Here is a 20882-nt window from a genome sequence, read left to right as displayed (position 1 = left end):
GTTTGAGAGGAGATCAGGTTCATTGGGAGGCTGGTTTCAGGGGAAGGCTCGTTGACAGACTGGGTGGGGGCTGGTTTGGGAAGAGATCAAGCTTGTTTATGAAGAGATCAGTCTGGTTTGAGGGAGGAGGAGGAAAAGGAAATCAGATTGGTTAAGAGTCTGGTTTGGGAGGAGATCTGGTCGGTTGGGGAAGACTAGATTTGAAGCTGGTTTGTGTTGGAGATCAGCTCTTTTTTCCTTCCACCTATGGCAGCACCCATTTAGCTCGCATGTAGTAGTCCTCTACACTCTATGACCAAGCTATTGCACTACCTGGTTTCTATCCCTTGTGGTAGGCTAAAAATTGTCGACCTCCCTACCCAGTTTGAAAATACGACTTCACCAATAGATATAGCTGGGAGATGATTTATCATGATTATATCTCACCCAACCATCTACATTCATCAACTTGTTACAATTCTTATCACCTTACAATAAATACTACACAATACTCAACAACGAGGTCAGTCCAAACTCCAATATTTTATACAACTTTTCTTTAATGGTTCAACATCCACCAAAAGTAAGTCATTATGGGTATAACATTATAACGAGGTCTAGGAGTGGAATAATGATTTTATTCTAACCTGGGTGGTCGAATGGTTTAACACTGCATCATTAGATCATAGAGAGAGAGAAAGAGAGAGAGAGATGGGGTTTAATGTCCACTCGACACAAACTAGGTCATTTTGGGACTAACATATGGTTTAATTTTATTTCAATAATTCGCTTGCGTGTAGGGGTCTTTATCATTGGGAGGAAACTGGAGGACCCAGAGAAAACCCTTGAGGTGGGACAGGCGACCCTACTTCATGTCACGTACAACCAGGGAATCGAAACCATGCCAGTTGACTCAATGACAGACTTTACGATACAACGTGCAAATCATTCGGCCATTCAACACACCCACCCCTCCCTCCCCCCCTCAGATCATAATTCTGGTTATTGTGTCAAGTGGTGTGGTTTCGATCCAACGTGTGTATGTGACAAGAAATAGGGTCGCATGCCTAACTTTGTGGGTTTTCGTCGCTTCCCCCAAGTTCCTCACACTGCTAAAGACCCCTACACTGAATTATTGAAATAAAATGGGACCGTTTGTCAGCCAATGAAATGCCTAACTTTGTGGGTTTTCGTCGCATCCCCCAAGTTCCTCACACTGCTAAAGACCCCAACACTGAATTATTGAAATAAAATGGGACCGTTTGTCAGCCAATGAAATGCCTAACTTTGTGGGTTTTCGTCGCTTCCCCCAAGTTCCTCACACTGCTAAAGATCCCTACACTGAATTATTGAAATAAAATGGGACCGTTTGTCAGCCAATGAAATGCCTAACTTTGTGGGTTTTCGTCGCATCCCCCAAGTTCCTCACACTGCTAAAGACTCCTACACTGAATTATTGAAATAAAATGGGACTGTTTGTCAGCCAATGAAATGCCTAACTTTGTGGGTTTTCGTCGCATCCCCCAAGTTCCTCACACTGCTAAAGACCCCAACACTGAATTATTGAAATAAAATGGGACCGTTTGTCAGCCAATGAAATGCCTAACTTTGTGGGTTTTCGTCGCATCCCCCAAGTTCCTCACACTGCTAAAGACCCCTACACTGAATTATTGAAATAAAATGGGACTGTTTGTCAGCCAATGAAATGCCTAACTTTGTGGGTTTTCGTCGCTTCCCCCAAGTTCCTCACACTGCTAAAGACTCCTACACTGAATTATTGAAATAAAATGAGACCGTTTGTCAGCCAATGAAATGCCTAACTTTGTGGGTTTTCGTCGCATCCCCCAAGTTCCTCACACTGCTAAAGACCCCTACACTGAATTATTGAAATAAAATGGGACCATTTGTCAGCCAATGAAATGCCTAACTTTGTGGGTTTTCGTCGCATCCCCCAAGTTCCTCACACTGCTAAAGACCCCAACACTGAATTATTGAAATAAAATGGGACCGTTTGTCAGCCAATGAAATGCCTAACTTTGTGGGTTTTCGTCGCATCCCCCAAGTTCCTCACACTGCTAAAGATCCCAACACTGAATTATTGAAATAAAATGGGAACGTTTGTCAGCCAATGAAATGCCTAACTTTGTGGGTTTTCGTCGCATCCCCCAAGTTCCTCACACTGCTAAAGACCCCAACACTGAATTATTGAAATAAAATGGGACCGTTTGTCAGCCAATGAAATGCCTAACTTTGTGGGTTTTCGTCGCATCCCCCAAGTTCCTCACACTGCTAAAGACCCCAACACTGAATTATTGAAATAAAATGGGACTGTTTGTCAGCCAATGAAATGCCTAACTTTGTGGGTTTTCGTCGCATCCCCCAAGTTCCTCACACTGCTAAAGACCCCAACACTGAATTATTGAAATAAAATGGGACCGTTTGTCAGCCAATGAAATGCCTAACTTTGTGGGTTTTCGTCGCATCCCCCAAGTTCCTCACACTGCTAAAGACCCCTACACTGAATTATTGAAATAAAATGGGACCGTTTGTCAGCCAATGAAATGCCTAACTTTGTGGGTTTTCGTCGCATCCCCCAAGTTCCTCACACTGCTAAAGACCCCAACACTGAATTATTGAAATAAAATGAGACCATTTTGTTAGTCATGAAATTAAACCCCATCTTTCTCACACCTGGGCAACATGTCAGATGAAATGGCAGCAGACATTTATTCTATTCAAACATCGAACAAAATCCATGTTAAAAATATTCAAACCAATATTAATTATATTGGGCTCAAATTACTTCTAAAAACTAACCCTGTCAACAAAAATGACAAGTCTCAAAAAAAAAAGGATGTGCACATATTGTAAAGAGACAAAAAGTTTTGAGAATAGACACATCACATGGACAATGTGAATAGTCGTTTTACTCTCGACTGAATAAAAAAATAAACAAATTGATGAACTTTTTACCTGTAAATTACAGATGTTGTGTTTTTTTTACCTGTTGACCAGTGACCACGGACTACCTGGTGTATAAAGGTTTGACATGATATCATATATCAGGTACATCCATCTTGTCTACATGTCATACAATATGCCTTCAAGGTCTATTTTCGGGGGGTTGGATGGCTGAATGGTTAGCGTGCGTGCGCTGTATTATAAAGTCTGTCATTGAGTCGACTGGCATGGTTACGAATCCCTGGTTGTACATGACAAGGAGTAGGGTCGCCTGTCCAACCTTGTGGGTTTTCTCCGGGTCCTCCAGTTTCCTCCCACTGCTAAATACCTCTATGCGCAAGCAAATTATTGAAATAAAATTAAACCATATGTTAGTCTCGAAATGACCTAGTTTGTGTCGAGTGGACGTTAAACCCCATTTATCTATCTCTCTCAAGGTCTATTTTCACTTCAGTTAAAGGACAATATTGGTGCCAGTCATTATCACATATGTGATAGAACTGGTTAAACACTTCCAAATATTATTTTATCACAGAGATCATTGCTACGATAGATGAATAATTAATGTTTCAACAATAGGAAGTGACGAACGCAAAAGGAAAACACGAGTTATCCCTCTATATAACTGGCTGAAGTGACAGGTGATAACAGATACATGGGCGAATTTCTGCTCACTAAAAATTCCTTTCGAAGACCAACAGTTGTTATATGAGACTGTAAGAGTATATCTAACAATTCAAAAAAGTAATTGCATGTCATTAGAAAAGAGAACACGAGAAAAATAGAAACAGTCCGTACATTCATGGGTGTTTATTCATTCTATACTTATAAAAACATGGTAATGCAATGCACATACTTTTTCTATTTTTCTTTCATGTTCTCTTATCTAGCGAGAGTCAATTTTGTTTATGAATTGTCAAATATCCTTTCACAATCCCATACAACAACTTTTGGTTTCCTGGGTTTGATCCCATTGTTGGCAGAGAGAGAAAGTTCCTCAGCCTTTTCCTAGAAATAGGAAACAAAATTCTAATTAACATTCTCAAAACAAAGTATTTTCCCAGGTATTTTTTTAAATACTATACAGGTATTTAGTAACTTGAATAGAGCAGTAAACATATTTATGGAAAACAGCTTCTAATTTATTTTGGAGACGTTTCAATGGGTATTCTCATAACAGTATCAGAAAAATGTTGCAGTATATTCCAAAACATTCAAATTGGTTTGGTCCACGAATAAAATCAAAAGCTGAAACCGAAAATTTGTTTGAACAATCAACAGACCTAGGTATAAATACACTGATCAGCTGGAGGTGTACATCTTTAATATTGTACCTGTCTCAGCTCGTTATTTCACCTGTGCTCTCCATCTATACTGACATTTATACTGGAATTCACCTGGCACGACATTACAATAGTCCAATCTAATTTACCTCAAACTGACACAAGAAACCAATTAACACACAATATACCTTATCACAGGTAATCCCCTTAACGGACTGGACAATCATAATATAGACAGGTAATTCACACCTGGAATAAACCATTCACACCTGTACAATAAAATACCTGTATATATAACAGTAGTCTACATTAACAATAGGGGCTATATTTAAACTAGGGGTCAAGCAGGGACAGCCTTTTCTTTTATTCTATCGAGTATGGTATCTATAAGCAAAATACGCTTACAAAGCATAATAATGAAATTGAATTGAAATGGATTATTTTTCAATATTGAAAATAAACTTCTTTCGAAACAAACAACTCAGTGAGAGTAGTGTGAGAAAAACATACCCAAAATAAATTAAACAGCAAGGTGCGAGAGAAATTTTTGTGTCCTGTAGTGAAGACTAAATGATAGCAGTGACAACAATATACAACAACAATATACAACAACAATATACAACAACATTTCAATGACTTTACTTGTTCTTCTAATTTCATGTCTGTTAAACTGTTTCAATGGCATTTAGTAATTGAGCTAGAGTATACAGGTGACAATTCTATGGAATACAAACACTGCTTATTACTGAGCGACGTTTCGACTAGGCTTCTCTAGTCATTATCAGAAGCCTAGTCGAAACGTCGCTCAGTAATAAGCAGGAATTGTATTCCATAGAATTGTGTCTGTTGTGTTTTCTGAGGAAGTATGTTGTTATAATTGCAAAATGTTAGAAACTAAAAAAGATGGTTTTGTGATACCCAGTACATTGTTTTAAACCACAATCACATTTTCATGTGGCCATACAGAAATGAACGATATTTGAATACAGAACCCCTTCGTTATTTGGGAGAGAGAGAAATGTGGTTTAACATCCATTCGACACAAACTAGGTCATTTTGGGATTAACATATGGTTCAATTTTATTTCAATAATTCGTTTGTATGTAGGGGTAAACCGGAAACTCTTCGTCACATACTAGCTGAAAATCTAAACCAATGACAGACGTCATGATCTAAAGCGCATGCATTGAAACCATTCAGCCCCCCACCCCACTCCCAAAACATTAAAAGCAATTTATTGGATTTTATCTTTAAAATCGATTTTTGATTGCAATGCACAGCCTTATCCATAATTCTTGTTGAGTTTCTGTGTTAACAAATGATCTTAATCATCTGTTACACTGTTTGTCGTGTATTTTGTACACGTAAACAGTCCATTTGCTGATTACACTATTTTGCCTATACTGTTTTTTTTTTAGGACTTCGAATTTTGTCTAATGGTTTGGATTGTTCGTACTTTGTTTTATTTTATAAAAAAGGCGGAGATCAAATCGGCTAAAGATATTAGGATTTACAAATCTGCGGTGTTAAAAAGATTTGTACGCTAAGAAGGTTGAGAGAAGTAGAAGATTAAAGTCTATATAAGGGTTATCATTATATATTCAGTGTTTAATCTTGGAGTGAAACGTGAGATAAGTCCCAGCACGTAAACTTGTCAGATACATTTGATATCAATTTACACATTGACATACATGTAGATCTTTATTCATTAGATGGTATCAGTTTATTGTGTACAGTTCTACGTGTACGTCCTTCCAGGTCAACAGGCATGGGTGTACCACATACCTAAAGATAATTCATGTGCAAGACACGAAATGAGTTCTCGATGTTCCACTTCTCTGCAACACCATGTGTTTCTAACACAGGTTTATGCCATGCAGTGTGCTATGAGGGAGACACTTTCACCTGAACAGTGGTGCTACAGCAGCTCTTTATATTTCAAATTTTCAGGGGAACTTTTCTGTGTTGCCACCTTGGGTTAAACACCTTGGGTTTTCATCTCATCTAGCAGTGGACAAATGTTATCAGGCAACATAAATATCTAAAACTAGTCAGGGATGATCCTGCCACATACCAGGACACAGCTTAGCCAGACAGGAAAGTCCTAGAAAACGACTCATCACCAAGATCTCAGAAAGTGAGCAATGAAAGCTATGAGAGAGAGAGAGAGAGAGAGAGAGAGAGAGAGGGAGGGTTCAACATCCACTCAAATTAGGTCATTTTGGGACTAACATATGGTTCAATTTAATTTCAATAATCGCTTGCGCATAGGGGTCTTTAGCCGTGAGGGGAAACCGGAGGACATAGAGAAAACCCACGAAATTTGACAGGCGACCCTACTCCTTGTCATGTACAACCGGGGGATCAAAACCACGCCAGTTGATGAAATGACAGACCTTATGATACAGCGCACACACACTAACGATTCAGTCATCCAAACACCCTCTGAAAGCCATGATGCTGCCTTGCCAAACATAACCAATTTCAATACCACTAACAAAAGCAACTGCAGGATGTTGGACACTGGTTACTGACTTGCCAGCTACACTTGGGCATTTGTGAAATATCTTTATTTAATTTATACTTCCACAACAAATGGGTAAATGGCTCATCACCAAGAAATCCAAAAGGGAGCAATGTAAGCTATAATGCTGCCTTGTCAAAATAAACTAACTGACAACTGACAAAAGTAACTGCTAGAGACAAGCAGTTAAGAACTGACAGGACTTGCTTGCCAATTACTCTGCATGAAACATCTTGCACTTTCAATTCAGCTATAGTGACTGAAGCTAATAATGAACACACTATTCCTGCTAACCAATCAGGATCATTAATTATCTCTAATGAATGCTAATTAACCAATGATACGAGAGTAAATACCCCGTGATCTATTAGCGATATTACCTAATAAAATAAACAGGTTTTATTAATACAACTAATACAGGTTATATAATAAGTCGGGGAGAGACTCCGAGGTTGAGGATTACCTAATATTACCCTACTCTATAAATTACTTATAAATAAACAGCTTTCACACAACTAATAAATAATGTTTAACAGTTAATTAACCCTTTAGACCATTAACTGGTGTATTAAACTGACCAGTCACACTATCAGCTAATCACTATTAATCAGTTTACAGGTCCTAACAGCACCATGTGGGTTTAAAGGGTTAAATAAAGCACATGCTCCATACATCACAAGTTTTATGGCACACACACAAATTCAGATTTTGTCCAGCACAATTTCTCAGGTACAGGTTTTAACAGCACCATGTGGGTTTAAAGAGTTACATAAAGTACATGCTCCATACATCACAAGTTTTATGACACACACACACACACAAATTCAGATTTTGTTCGGCACAATTCCTCAGGTGTCTATCTTTTATCAGTGTTTTTAGTTAAAGATATTTATAATAAATGTCAGACACAAGTTGAAAATGCCAGGTACTAGTTCAGAAGTGCCAGACATTTTTGTCAGGTAAAAATTAAACCAAGCGGGTGTGCATTATATCATAAGGTCTGCCATTGAGTCAACTGGCGTGGTTTCGATTCCCCGGTTGTAAGTGACAAGGAGTAGGGTCGCATGTCCAACCTCGTTGGATTTCTCCGGGTCCTCCGGTTTCCTCCCACTGCTACAGACCCCTACGCGTAAGCGAAATATTGAAATAAAATTGAACCATATGTTAGTCCCAAAATTACCTAGTTTGTGTTGAGTGGATGTTAAATCCCTTTTTCTCACTCTCTGTCTCGATTGCTGTGTTGGTCGAGAAAGTTCCTCTCGTTTGTCAGTGATGCAGGATGGAGAGCCCGACAAGGAACAGTATTTAGTCATTAGAACATGATAGACCACTTGGCCATCCCGATGTTGCTGTGCATGTAAAAGAACCTATGACAGTGTAAACTAAAGTCTTTTGAGCAAAATTTCCCTTTATCCACGTTGGTGCAGAAAAGTAGGACGCTAAACCCCTTTTAATCCATTTAATGAGATCATTTCAGGACTAATATATGGTTCAATTTTATTTCAATAATTCTCTTGCACAGCGTATGGATCTTTAGCAATGGGAGGAAACCGGAGGATCCAGGGAACATTAACAAGGTTGGACTGGCAACACTACTCCTTGTCAAGTACAAGCCGGGAATCGAAACCACACCACTTAACACAATGACAGACCTTGCACAACTCATTTGACCACCTACCCCCTTTATTTATGGAATGTGTGTGCGTGTGTGTGGCTATATCGAGAAAATGTGGAAAATGTCGAGCTGAACCAGACAGACAGACAGATATATAAGGGTATATTTATAAACACATATACAGCAAGCAGTCTTTAAACATCAACAGGAGGCATTAGCTAATACCACAGACTGGGCTATATACTACACTCAATGATAGATGGTGGCTATACTTTAAATTATTTACAATTTGCCGGAGAGATTTAACTGCTTCTTGTCTCTCATCAGTCTACTTCTAGCCAATTATCCTCCTCCTCAGGTGATGTAATATATCTACTTATTTAATATAGGTAGTTGTTGTGTTGTCAGGAAATACTTGACTAACAGATTGTTCCCGGATCAAACAAATCCACGCGTGGGATGAAAATCACACAAATCTTAATTATGTGTCTAATTTAGGCAATGGTTGTGTCAGGAAAAGCTGGACTAACAGATTGTTCTGGGTGGAAATCCCTGCATTGGCTGAAACAAATCTCATGTATCTAGGCAGTGGTTGTGGGGGTCAGGAAAAGCTGGACTAACAGATTGTTATGGGTGGAAATCCCTGCATTGATCGAAACAAATCATATGTATCTAATCTAGGTAGTGGTTGTGGGGTCAGGAAAGTGGGACTAATAGATTGTTCCGAATGTAAATGTAAATCCCTTCATCAGCCAAAACAAATCTTACATGTATGCAGCTAATTTGGTTGTGAGGTTAGAAAGCTGGACTCAAGAGACTGCCCTGAATTCGAATCTCTAAACATGGGTTGAAAAGAATCCATTTTATCTAATTTATGCAGTGGTTGTGTGGTCAGGAAAACTGGAGCCACAATTTGAATCAGATTGTCAGTTGATCGCAACCCCACTTAGGCCATAAAGAATCTAGGCATTTTAACAAGCTCCGCTACAACAAGACTCAGGATCGAAACCCTACATTCCATAGTTCAGCTTCCATACAGTCTGAATTAGGTTTTAAATTATTTTTTTTCTGGTTAAAATTCTTGTCAGTCTTAGTATGTTTTAAAATCATTATGTGGTAATTATTATTTGCACAAGTTTTCCCTTACCTTTAGTCGAATTCCAACTGTCATTGGATCTTTTACATGTCTCAAGCATTACTAATTCCTACAGTTTATAGTCCCATCGGGAGGGTGGGGTAGGTGGGGGGGGGGGGGTATTGGTCTAGTGGTTTAACACATGCTCATGAAACCGTAGAGTTTGTCACTGAGTCAAGTGGCATGGTTTCGATTCCCCGCTTGTACATGACAAGGAGTAGGATCGACTGTCTAACCTTGTGGGGTTTGTCTGGGTCCTCTAGTTTCCTCCCACTACTAAAGAACCCTATGTGCAACGAATTATTGAAATAAAATTGAACCATATGTTAGTCCCAAAATGACCCAGTTTGTGTCGAGTGGACATTAAACCCCATCTCTCTCTCTCTTTCTATATCAACCCCACGGGCATTAGGCATACCAAGTGGAAACATAGTTAGAAAAATGTCAACCGTCTGTCTCAATCCGATCAACTTACAGTCATTCAAGTTCCCTAATCTCCACTTCACATGATGTAATATCCCTCCTTACTTAATTTAATCCCTGGACCTGTCAATCACCGACTCCTTCAACGACATGTCAATTCTTGTCAATCACATCAGTCAAATTTACCAGATGAAACAATGACAGGTGACAAAATATGAACTGTAGGACAAATTCATTCTATAAGGCATAAATACTTTGTTTACCTTGTGCTGGATTACGACAAGAGCAAGCCTTGAAATAAGGCACCTGTCACAGACAATGTCAGGCACAGATTCAGGCTTTGTCAGGCACAAAACCTATGGTGCCTGTCATTTTGTCCGGCACTGATTTGTCTTTTTTATTGATATTATTAATACATGTCCGTCACTAAGTTGAAAATGTCAGGTACTATTTCATTTAGTGCCTGACATTTTGTCAGGTACATCTAAAACCGTTATTTCCTGGCCAAGACAAGCTAGAAATATCAGATATCGAAATGAAATGAAATGAAATGAAATGGGGTTTAACGTCCTACTGTTTTGCTCCGAACTGGGCTAATGAAGACGGGCATACGCCATACAGTGTGCTATGAGGGAAATTTTGCCCGGACAGCGGCACTACGGCCTACTCTTATATCGAATTCCAACTGTCAAGGGATCTTTTACGTGCACGCCAATGTGTACACGGGACCTCGGTTTTTCGTCCCATCCAAACGACTAGACAGCTGTCCTTGTCAGCCCCTCCGTCCTGCATCTCTGACAAGGGAGAACCACGCCGGAAAATCTGGATGAACTTTCTCGGACAATGCAGGGATCGAACACCCGACCTCCAGGCTAGCGAGCCAGCGCCTTACCCGCTTAGCCACCGTGATCCCCCATATCAGATATCACTACTGCATTTTGTCATGTACATGTACAACTAACAATGTTATTTTTAGGCCTTCAATTCGTTGAGTGGTATTCCCCCTCAAGGCCTCTCAAGACGTCTCAATATTAAAATAACTCCCATATCATGTGTACCCCTGGAGCCAATCAAACTGACCAGAAGTAATCAAATTATTTACGGCAGATCACAGCTTAAAGTGACAGATTAAGAAAACAACATGTAAGACTGGGTGTTCCATATTCATAGACTATAGTCTTTTCTAACCAGATATAAGGTGACAGAATAAGAAAACTTTCTTATCAGTCATAAGAAAAACCCCTGGATGTTTTATATTCATAGACTATAGTCTCTTCTAACCAGACTTAAGGAGACAGAATAAGAAAACTTTCTTATCAAAGTCACAAACATGTAGGACTGGATGTTTTATATTCATTGACTAAAGTCTATTCTAACCAGACTTAAGGTGACAGAATAAGAAAACTTTCTTATCAAAGTCACAAACATGTAAGACTGGATGTTTTGTATTCATAGACTCTAGTCCATTATTACCAGACTTAAGGGGACAGATTAAGAAAATGGCCTCATCAAAGTGATTGCCCACTAGATGTTTTATATTCATAGTTTATAGTCTCTTATAATTTAACCAGACTGAAGAGGTTGTACATACTAACTAGCAAGGTTTTTTTTTCTAACAACATGGTTGCTTTGTTGTATAGATCGAGATCTGAACAATGACTGAAATGTCCACTTATTTTGGGACATTTTCTAATCATCAAATTCCTCCTGATTGTTTAATGTGGTAAAAAAGCCGGAGGTTTGGGAAAACGTTGAGGACTAGTTGTTTGGATTGGACGAAAAACCGAGCGTCTTTGTACACAGGGGAAGGACGGTTGGAACTTGATGAAGAAATAGGTTCAAACACCACTGCCCAGGCACAATTTCCCCCATAGCCTTGGAGCAAAAAAGTAGCGCATAAACCCCATGTTATTCATTCATATCTGTCAATGTGATTAAGGTTTTATTTCTAAGTATCTGATTAGGTGGGCAAATACACTTTAGATCTGTCAATGAGTCAAGTGACAAGAAGTAGTCTGCCCAACCTCATGTGTTTTCAACGGGTCATCTAGTTCCCTCCCACTACTAAACACCCTTATTGTCTGTCAATGAGTCAGGTGACAAGAAGTAGTCTGCCCAACCTCGTGGGTTTTCAACGGGTCATCTTGTTCCCTCCCACTACTAAACACCCTTATTGAAATAAAACTGAACTATCTGTTAGCCCCAAAATGATTCCACCTTGTCAGTGATGCAGGACGGAGGGCATAACACGGACAGCTGTCTAGTCGTTCGGATGGTACGATAAAAACCAATGTGTACACATTGGCGTGCACGTAAAAGATCCCTTGATAGTCGGAATTCGATATAAGAGTAGGCCATAGTGCCGCTGTCCGGGCAAAATTTCCCCTCTTCATTAGCCCAGTCTTCATTAGGACCTTAAACTCCATTCCATTTCATTTCATTTCACATCTCTCTCTCTCTCTTTCTCTCTCAAAGTGTTTGTTGGTGTAAGGGCCTGATTAAACAGAGATATGGTTTATTACAGTAGTGACCCCTTTGGGAGGCTTGAGGCAGTGTATGATGTAATAATGATGTCATAATGATGTCACAATGATGTAATACATCCCCCATCTTGTCACTTTATATTTTATACATGGTAATTAGGCAGATTGACTGGGTTTTATCAGAGTTTGACAGGAATAAACTGGACATGATAATAGAATGATTCTAAGATTACCTCCACAGTATCCTTCATCCAGGGCTGTCACTTTAACTTATAATCCTTTAGAGAGAGAGAGAGAGGGAGAGAGACAGAGGGAGGGAGAGAGAGACAGACAGAGAGAGGGAGAGAGAGACAGACAGAGAGAAAGACAGAGAGAGAGAGAGAGAAAGAGAGAGAGAGAAAGAGAGAGAGACAGACAGAGAGAGAGAGAGACAGAGAGAAAGACAGAGAGAGAGAGAGAAAGACAGAGAGAAAGAGAGAGAAAGAGAGAGAGAGAAAGAGAGAGAGACAGACAGAGAGAGAGAGAGACAGAGAGAAAGACAGAGAGAGAGAGAGAAAGACAGAAAGAGAGAGAAAGACAGAAAGAGAGAGAGGGAGAGAAAGACAGAGAGAGAAAGACAGAGAGAGAGAGACAGAGGGAGGGAGAGAGAGACAGACACAGAGAGAGAGAGAGACAGAGAGAAAGAGAGAGAGAGAGAAAGACAGAGAGAAAGAGAGAGAGAGAAAGAGAGAGAGAGAAAGACAGAGAGAGAGAGAGAGAGACAGAGAGAGAGAGAAAGACAGAGAGAGAGAGAGAGACAGAGAGAGAGAGAGACAGAGAGAAAGACAGAGAGAGAGACAGAGAGAGAGAGCGAGGGTTTAACTTCCACTCGCCACAAACTAAGTCCATTTCTGGACTAACTCATGGTTAAATTTTATTTCAAAAATTCACTTACACGTAGGCCTCTTTAACAATGGGAGGAAACTGGAGGACCCAGAGAAAACCCACGAGGTTAGACAGGTGACCCTACTCCTTGTCACGTACAACCGGGAAATTGAAACCACACCAGTTGACTCAATGACAGACCTAATGATACAGCGCGCACATGCTAACAATTCGGCTATCCAACAACCCTGGAAGATGTATAGCAATTGACTTAAATTAAATAAAATCCTAGAATATTTGGTAAGGATATAATCTAAGAGACTTAGAGTTATCCTTATGGCAAATTGATTACATTTACTCTAACCTTTAACTGACAAGGTAAAGGTAGGATGTTGAACCAAATTCCATTTTATTTCAACTGACAAGGTCAAAATAGTTAAACTGTCTTGGCTTACAGTACATACCTTGGCTAAAAAAATCACGGCATTTTTAAATATAAGTTGTCTACCCAGGCTATTATAAATATGGAAATGTTTCAGCAAGATTTCACAAGTCAGTTTCAAGTGAAAAAGCCTGAATTGATAAGGCTTACATGAGAAGACCTTCAGGCCGTTCTATTAATTCTCTAGAAACCGTAACGGTATGAATGGAATCATTCTAACAATATCATCAAATTATCTAGCAGGAATTATACCGCCATATTACCATGTTGACTTCCCTGGCATTTAACCAATGAATGGGTCTAATGTAAACCATTATATAAAACATAGGCATTGAATGACTGTAATGGTAAACATACGTTCACTGGCTCTCATCCTATCCTACTCAATAGCCTGATCTACATAAGAATTAACTTCCACAGATCCTATCCCACTCAACAAACAACCTACCTATTCTATTTAAGAATTGGGGCTTGAAACAATGATTTTAGGTACCGATATAGCAAAATAAATTTCGTGCCCTACTGAACTAGTTTCTGACATTTTTAACTTTATGATGGACATGTATTAATAAATTCATTAAAAAAACCCTCAAAAACAGACAATTCGGTGCCAGTCAAAATGAACTGTGTCTGACAAGGTCTGTGACATGTGCTTAATTTCCAGGCTTAATAATAAGAATGAACTTCCAGACATGTGACTGGGATATGATTTAACCTTATTCCATCAGCTGTCTGCAACACTGGTTTGATAAAAATGAACTTCCAGACATGTGACTGTGATATGATTTAAGCCTATTCCATCATCTTTTGTGTTAGACAAAAGGACAGGCAAATGAGAGACTGTGCCTAAAAACGGACCCAATTTGCGTCTGCAACGCTGGTTTGATAAGAAGGAACTTCCAGACATGTGACTGTGATATGATTCAAGCTTGTTGTTTTATATGATATCCTGTTGTTGTCCCTGGAGACCTGAAATATTATCTAGATTCTAGAATCTTCATTCCAACATGTACCAGTACATATAGGATATCTCCATGACATTGAGTCAGAACTATAAGATAATGTAATTTAAAGGTGCAGTCCCACAGGGTATCCATCCATTTATACGAGTGAGTTTAAATCAAGACACCCTTGTCACAGATATTGTCAGACACAAATTGAATTTTGTCTTTTCTTTTAGTGTTTTTATTTTATAAATTAAAGGATCCCCACATAACACTTGCACAACAGACTAGGTAGATATAACGTTTCGGGTAGAGATACCCTTTATAAAGTTTTTATTTTAATGATACTTTTTACACAATCTTAAATTTCATTTTCTAGTTCATTAGAGTCCAACATCTTGTCAGCCAAGACTTTAATCATTTTCAGGCCTGGTAGAGAAAAAAAATGGGGTTTACCGTTTAACGTCCATTCACTTGCATGTAGGGGTCTTTAGCAGTGGGAGGAAACCAGAAGACCTTTGGACAGGCAACCCTCCTCCTTGTCACGTACAGCCAGGGAATCTAACCCACGCCCAGTTGACTCAATGACAGACCTAATGATACAGCACCCAACCCCCTTTTTTTTATTTCATTCAATCATTAGTCTGCTTTATTTGGTGTTTTTTTCACAAAATTCTCCTGTTATTATTCCCTACAGTATATCTGGGACATTATCTTTAAGAATAGGTCTATTACAGAATGTAAGACGATAGAGAAGGTTAGGGTTGGGTATCAATGAATCAGAGAGAAAGTTAGAGTTGGGTATCACTGAGTCAGGAATAGATGAGAGTAAACTGATATCAGTACAATCAGATAGAGTGTATAAAAGATAGAACAAACCATCTCAACAATGTTCTAACAATAAATCTCCTCCGTCTTCTTTACCAACGGAAAAACAACAATAAACGATATCTAAACTTGTACAAGTAATAAAAAAACGTTATCTAAACCATCACAAGTAATTCCTAGATTTACAGAGAGAGAGAGAGAGAAATGGGGTTTAACATCCACTCAACACAAACTAGGTCATTTCGGGAATAACAAACGGTTCAATTTTATTTCAATAATTCGCTTGTGCGTAGGGCTCTTTAGCAGGGGGAGGAAACCGGAGGACCCGGAGAAAACCCGAAAACCCACGAGTTTGGACAGGCGTCCCTACTCCTTGTTACGTACAACCGGAGAAGCAAAACCACGCTAGTTGACTCAATGACAGACCTTATGATACAGCGCGCAGGTGCTAACCATTCGGCCACCCCACCCCACGATTTACAGATGAAAATATAACAAAAAAAACGACACATAAACTTTCATAAGTAATTCCTAGATTTATGTGTGAAAAAAATTTTAAAAAAAGACATGTAAACTTGTACAATTAATTGCTAGATTTACTGGCTGCAATACAGGTAAAGATGGTTGTCTAAATGATTTACTGGCTACAATACAGGTAACGATAATACAGGTAAAGATAATACAGGTAAAGATAGTTGTCTAAATGAATAATAAACATGGATGGGAGTTGAATCTCTGGTCAGATTTCTGTGAATACTGTATAATACACAATAACTCACAGTGAATACACATAACCCATGATGTATAATCCACAATAACTCACAGTGAATAAAGGTATAACATAATAGTCCAAGAGCCAGTGACCAAAAAAACTGCCTCATAAGTAATCCAATGCTGTATATTACACAAAAACTCCCACTGCAAAAACATCTAACCCAGTTTCAAGCTGTGTAATACACAAAACCTTAGAGTGAATATACATTTAACTTGTGTTGTATAATACACAATAACTTAAATAAACAACCCATGCTGTGTAATACACAATAACTCAGTGAATATACATATAACCCATGATTTATAATACATAACCTTTTGAGGACATAATGTTTTCCATCATTTTCAAAACAATAATAAAATGATTAAATATATTTTGGGTCAAATTGCCCCAGACAATATTAAAGTGAGATATAATATCTACATGTTGTTTAGTTCCAGTTCGAGTCAGGTGTTAATGAGTGATGAAATATTTTAAAATATTTCTATTCACGGGGCAAAAAAATGATAATACATTAGGGATGGGATGGGATGGAATGGAATGGAGTGCAATAATGTTTAACATCTTGCAAAAACACACAATAATTTCATCATTTTGAGACTGAAGTGGTAGGATCAAAATGGCTTCTTAGTCTTAGACATTAGGTAAGAGGAGATAAATGCTGACAGTTCTCGCTATAATGGTTAAAAAAAAAATAGATAATGAAAAGAGAATATTTTGAAAATTTCACTCAATTACTTCACTTGAGACTTCATTTTGAGACTGAAGTGGTAGGATCAAAATGGCTTCTTAGTCTTAGACATTATGTAAGATTAGATAGAGAGCTGACAGTTCTCACTATAACAGTTAAAAAATAGATAATGAAAATTGAATATTTTAAAAATTTCAGTCAAATTTCTTCACTCTGAGCCATGGTATCGGCGATTTACTTATAGGCTAGCCTCGATTGTCATTACTACCATTGTTACCATAATAAACAAAATCTTGATTATCTCTTTTCGCTGTAACCACATTCACCACAAAACGTATTTGAATCCACTAAATATCGCAGGCTAGCAGTGACATCAAGAGTTGATTATGGTCTTGGTAAGTTAATTAATGTCTAATCAATAATTTAGATAACATTTCAGGCCTAAAGAAAGATCTGCAATAGGCAGATTTAGCTCTTGCATAATGTATGTTTAGGAATGGAATGCCCTAATGTCTAACATCTCGTCAACACAGCACTTTGGTCATTTTGAGACTGACATTGTATTTGCCATTATGGTCGTAGATGACATTTTCGTTGTAAGCCCAGCAGACACAAGTGAGAACCAGGCATATAACTCCTGAATGTCCAGCCACAGTGACTAAGTGAGTAAGATGCTGTCTTATTGGACTGGAAGTCCCGGGTTCGATCCCAATGTTGGCCAAGAAAGTTTGTGATTTTCCGGTGTGGTTTCCCGATATAAGAGTAGGCTGTATGCCTGTCTTCATTAGCCCAGTCGGAGAAGAGAGAGACAGCCCTATAGTCAACCAAGACAGCCCTAACAATATCAAAATTGAACACATTTACAAATGTATAAACAATGTCGGGCACAGATTCTAGCTTTGTCAAGTACAAAACCTATGGTGCCCATCATTTTGTCCGGCACTGATTTGTTTTTTTTATTGATTAATACATGTCCGGCACTAAGTTGAAAATGTCAGGTACTATTTCATTAGTGCCTGACATTTTGTCAGGTACATCTAAAACCGTTATTTCCAGGCCTTGTACAAGAGGATACTTGTTGAAACATTGTACTATTTAAGCTGCTAGTGATTGTTATCCATAAAGTTGTGTTTTTTCAATGTTAGTCCTATCACTAAATGCCTTATAAACAAAATATTCAGAAGAAAAAATAATTATCCTAAATCCATTAGTAAGTTTGTTTTGTCCACAGGTTTGTCTTGCCAGTTTTGTTTTGCGTTTAATGCGGTCCTCCTGCACTTACTATTAGTAAATTATTTGCAATAAAATATGTTTAAAGCATAAATAATTACCTGGTACGGTTATTTTTTTTTTAAAGTAAATGTCAAAAGCATAATTAGGTTGGGTTTTTTTATCAATCAGTCATAGCATGTACTCCTTTTTCAAGATTTGAAAAATGGCAGGTTATTTTTTTTACAGTTAGTTTATTGCAGCAGTTTAAAGTCTAATGATGCAATCATGTTATGCCCTGTTGAAAGTTTCTAACGTTCTGCAGAAATAGAGATAATATATAGACTGGCTTGAAATACCTGCTGTAAAAGGAATTTTACATACAGAGCACATACTCAAACTTTAGTCAATTAACATACCTTTACAAACGTTATCTCATTACCTGGTAATTCTACTCTTGACATTATTTCATCTACTATCTAGTTTAACTTTACGATTTTAAATCTTTATACGGACTATCTTACACGACACTGGTAAAAAGCTTTAACCGATTTAAACATACATTATGCAAGAGCTAAATCTGCCTATTGCAGGTCTTTCTTTAGGACTGAAATGCTTTCTAAATTATTAATTAGACATTAATTAACTTATCCAGACCATAATCAACTATTGATGGCATCGCTTGCCTGCGATATTTACTGGATTATGATCCCATTTGCTGCTCGACTTCCGTTCATAATTTAAACATGAAATGGATGATCGGGACTATGTTTTTTATCGTACAGACTTTAGTAATGATGATCAAGGCTAGGCCGAAATTTCAATCCCTTAATTCTTATGATACAACGCTAATCATTCGGCCATCCAACCCTGTCTTCTGATTTAACACTGATCCTATTAAGGAACTAAATATCAGCAATATCTGGGGTATATCTATCATCAGAACACCCAATACCACTTGTCACTGGGTTGGGGAGGGGCTGGCTCACCAACTAGGTTCAGTACTTCAGATAGGATGAAAAAACAAGTCCATAGACAGTCCCCTTGCACATGTCCACATTGAAAAGAACCCTAGACAGTTAGAATTCGATGAAGAGTATGGTACCGGTAGGTTGTAATAGCGCTGTTCAGAGACAAAACTTTCTTTTTATCAAAAAGGACATTGCAAAAAAAGTAGGACATTAAACCCCATTTCATGGTATACAGACAACTCATCCAAAAGATAACTCATCCCAAGACAACTCATCCCAATGCATCCATAATGGCAGTGCTATATGTAGGTATTTGGCTACCCTCCCGTACCGGTAAATACTTTAAAGGAGCTAAATCGCTAACATTTGGGACCTAGAAATTGACACAAGTGGGTCGCAAGTCGCAACTCATATAATACTGTAATATGAATGTATATAAACTGATTTACATTCAATGGTTTCCGTTTTTACTCTAATTTCAAATCAGTTATGTTCGGTGAAATAAGCCAGCAGTCTCATTCGAATGCAAATTCCTAGCGTCTGGTTATTCCAGTCTACATACGCCGTTTGGTTTGGTGCAATATGTCTAGCCTCGTTCCTCGAGTCTCTTGCTAGTACTGGGGCTGAAACGCATTATGGTACACGATTCGTGTACCAATGATAAAATATTTATTGTGTCTTAAATATTGGATATCAGAAGCCCATCTTTTTCCGGTAAGATCACAGCATCAATGTTGTTTTAAATTGACAAATAATTCGTGTTTTCAATGTTGAAGATTTTGGATGATATTGAGTTAGAGACTTAGCTACTACTTGAATGTTTTGTTCCGCATTTTTTCAGTTTTCTCTATGATTTTATTTTTAAAACTATAAATGACATTTTATGTTGGTTTTTATTTATACATTGATCATGTCTGATAAATTCAAATTGATGTTATAAATTGTACAGACACCAGGCATTGCCAAATCTGTCCCGGTGAAAATACTGAAAATAATAACATTAACATCCAAACAGTCCCCGACACACGTGATCCTGTTCTTTGTATTATTTAGGCCTACTGCTATAAAAATATGACATCAAAAATAGAAAATCTATTTTTTTCACTGCAATTTCCAACACATTTTCTTTACGGTAATGTACACACAATGTCGTCCACTCCCCATGCTGTTTGCACACTCCGAACATTTTCATGTATTGTACGTGTGGTTAATGGTTCACCATTATGTTGGCTATATTATTAGAGTCACAACAGAACTACCCAACGTGTACGAATGAATGAATGGGTTGATTTATCGTCAAACTTACCTTGCACTTGCAGAATATATCCACGTTAAAAACACTTCAAAATAGATCTGCACATCCACGGACAAGACACCCAAAAAACAATAGGTCAGTAGACGAAAACCGATAAAAATGTAAGTCCTCTAGCTAAGACTAGGCCGGTTGCTTGATAAATTCACCAGATGTGTTCAGCAGCAAAAGCTAAACTGTTTCGTTGAGTAGGCTTCAGTGGGAGGCCGAACCATTATCGTAATAGCCAACAGCTCTCTGAAGGGGAAAACCAATAATAAGGCCGATAACGTTTGTTATAAATGATTCGCGTGCATTACGGTACCGTTATGAAATGGGGATAAACGTCCTACTTTTTTGCACCTATCGGCCCAACGACGTCGGTCATTACTGACACGTTACGTCTTAGTGTGCCATGGGTTTGGGGAAATTTTGCCCGGACCGGACATCAGCGTTTAACATGA

General features: G+C 38.3%; 1 protein-coding gene across 1 annotated transcript in view; it reads right to left on the bottom strand.

The window, feature by feature from the left end:
• The window catches only part of LOC126827520 (dystroglycan 1), a 108924-nt gene extending 88286 nt beyond the window's left edge, over positions 1–20638 (bottom strand). The window contains exon 1 of the mRNA XM_050556947.2: positions 20434–20638. The gene's annotated coding sequence lies outside the window, so the exon portion shown is untranslated. The remainder of the gene's footprint in view (positions 1–20433) is intronic.
• Between the last annotated feature and the right edge of the window lie 244 nt (positions 20639–20882).

The sequence above is a fragment of the Patella vulgata genome, chromosome 7 (assembly GCF_932274485.2).
Source record: "Patella vulgata chromosome 7, xgPatVulg1.2, whole genome shotgun sequence".
NCBI lineage: Eukaryota > Metazoa > Mollusca > Gastropoda > Patellidae > Patella > Patella vulgata.
This window is presented reverse-complemented; position numbering and strand designations above follow the sequence as displayed.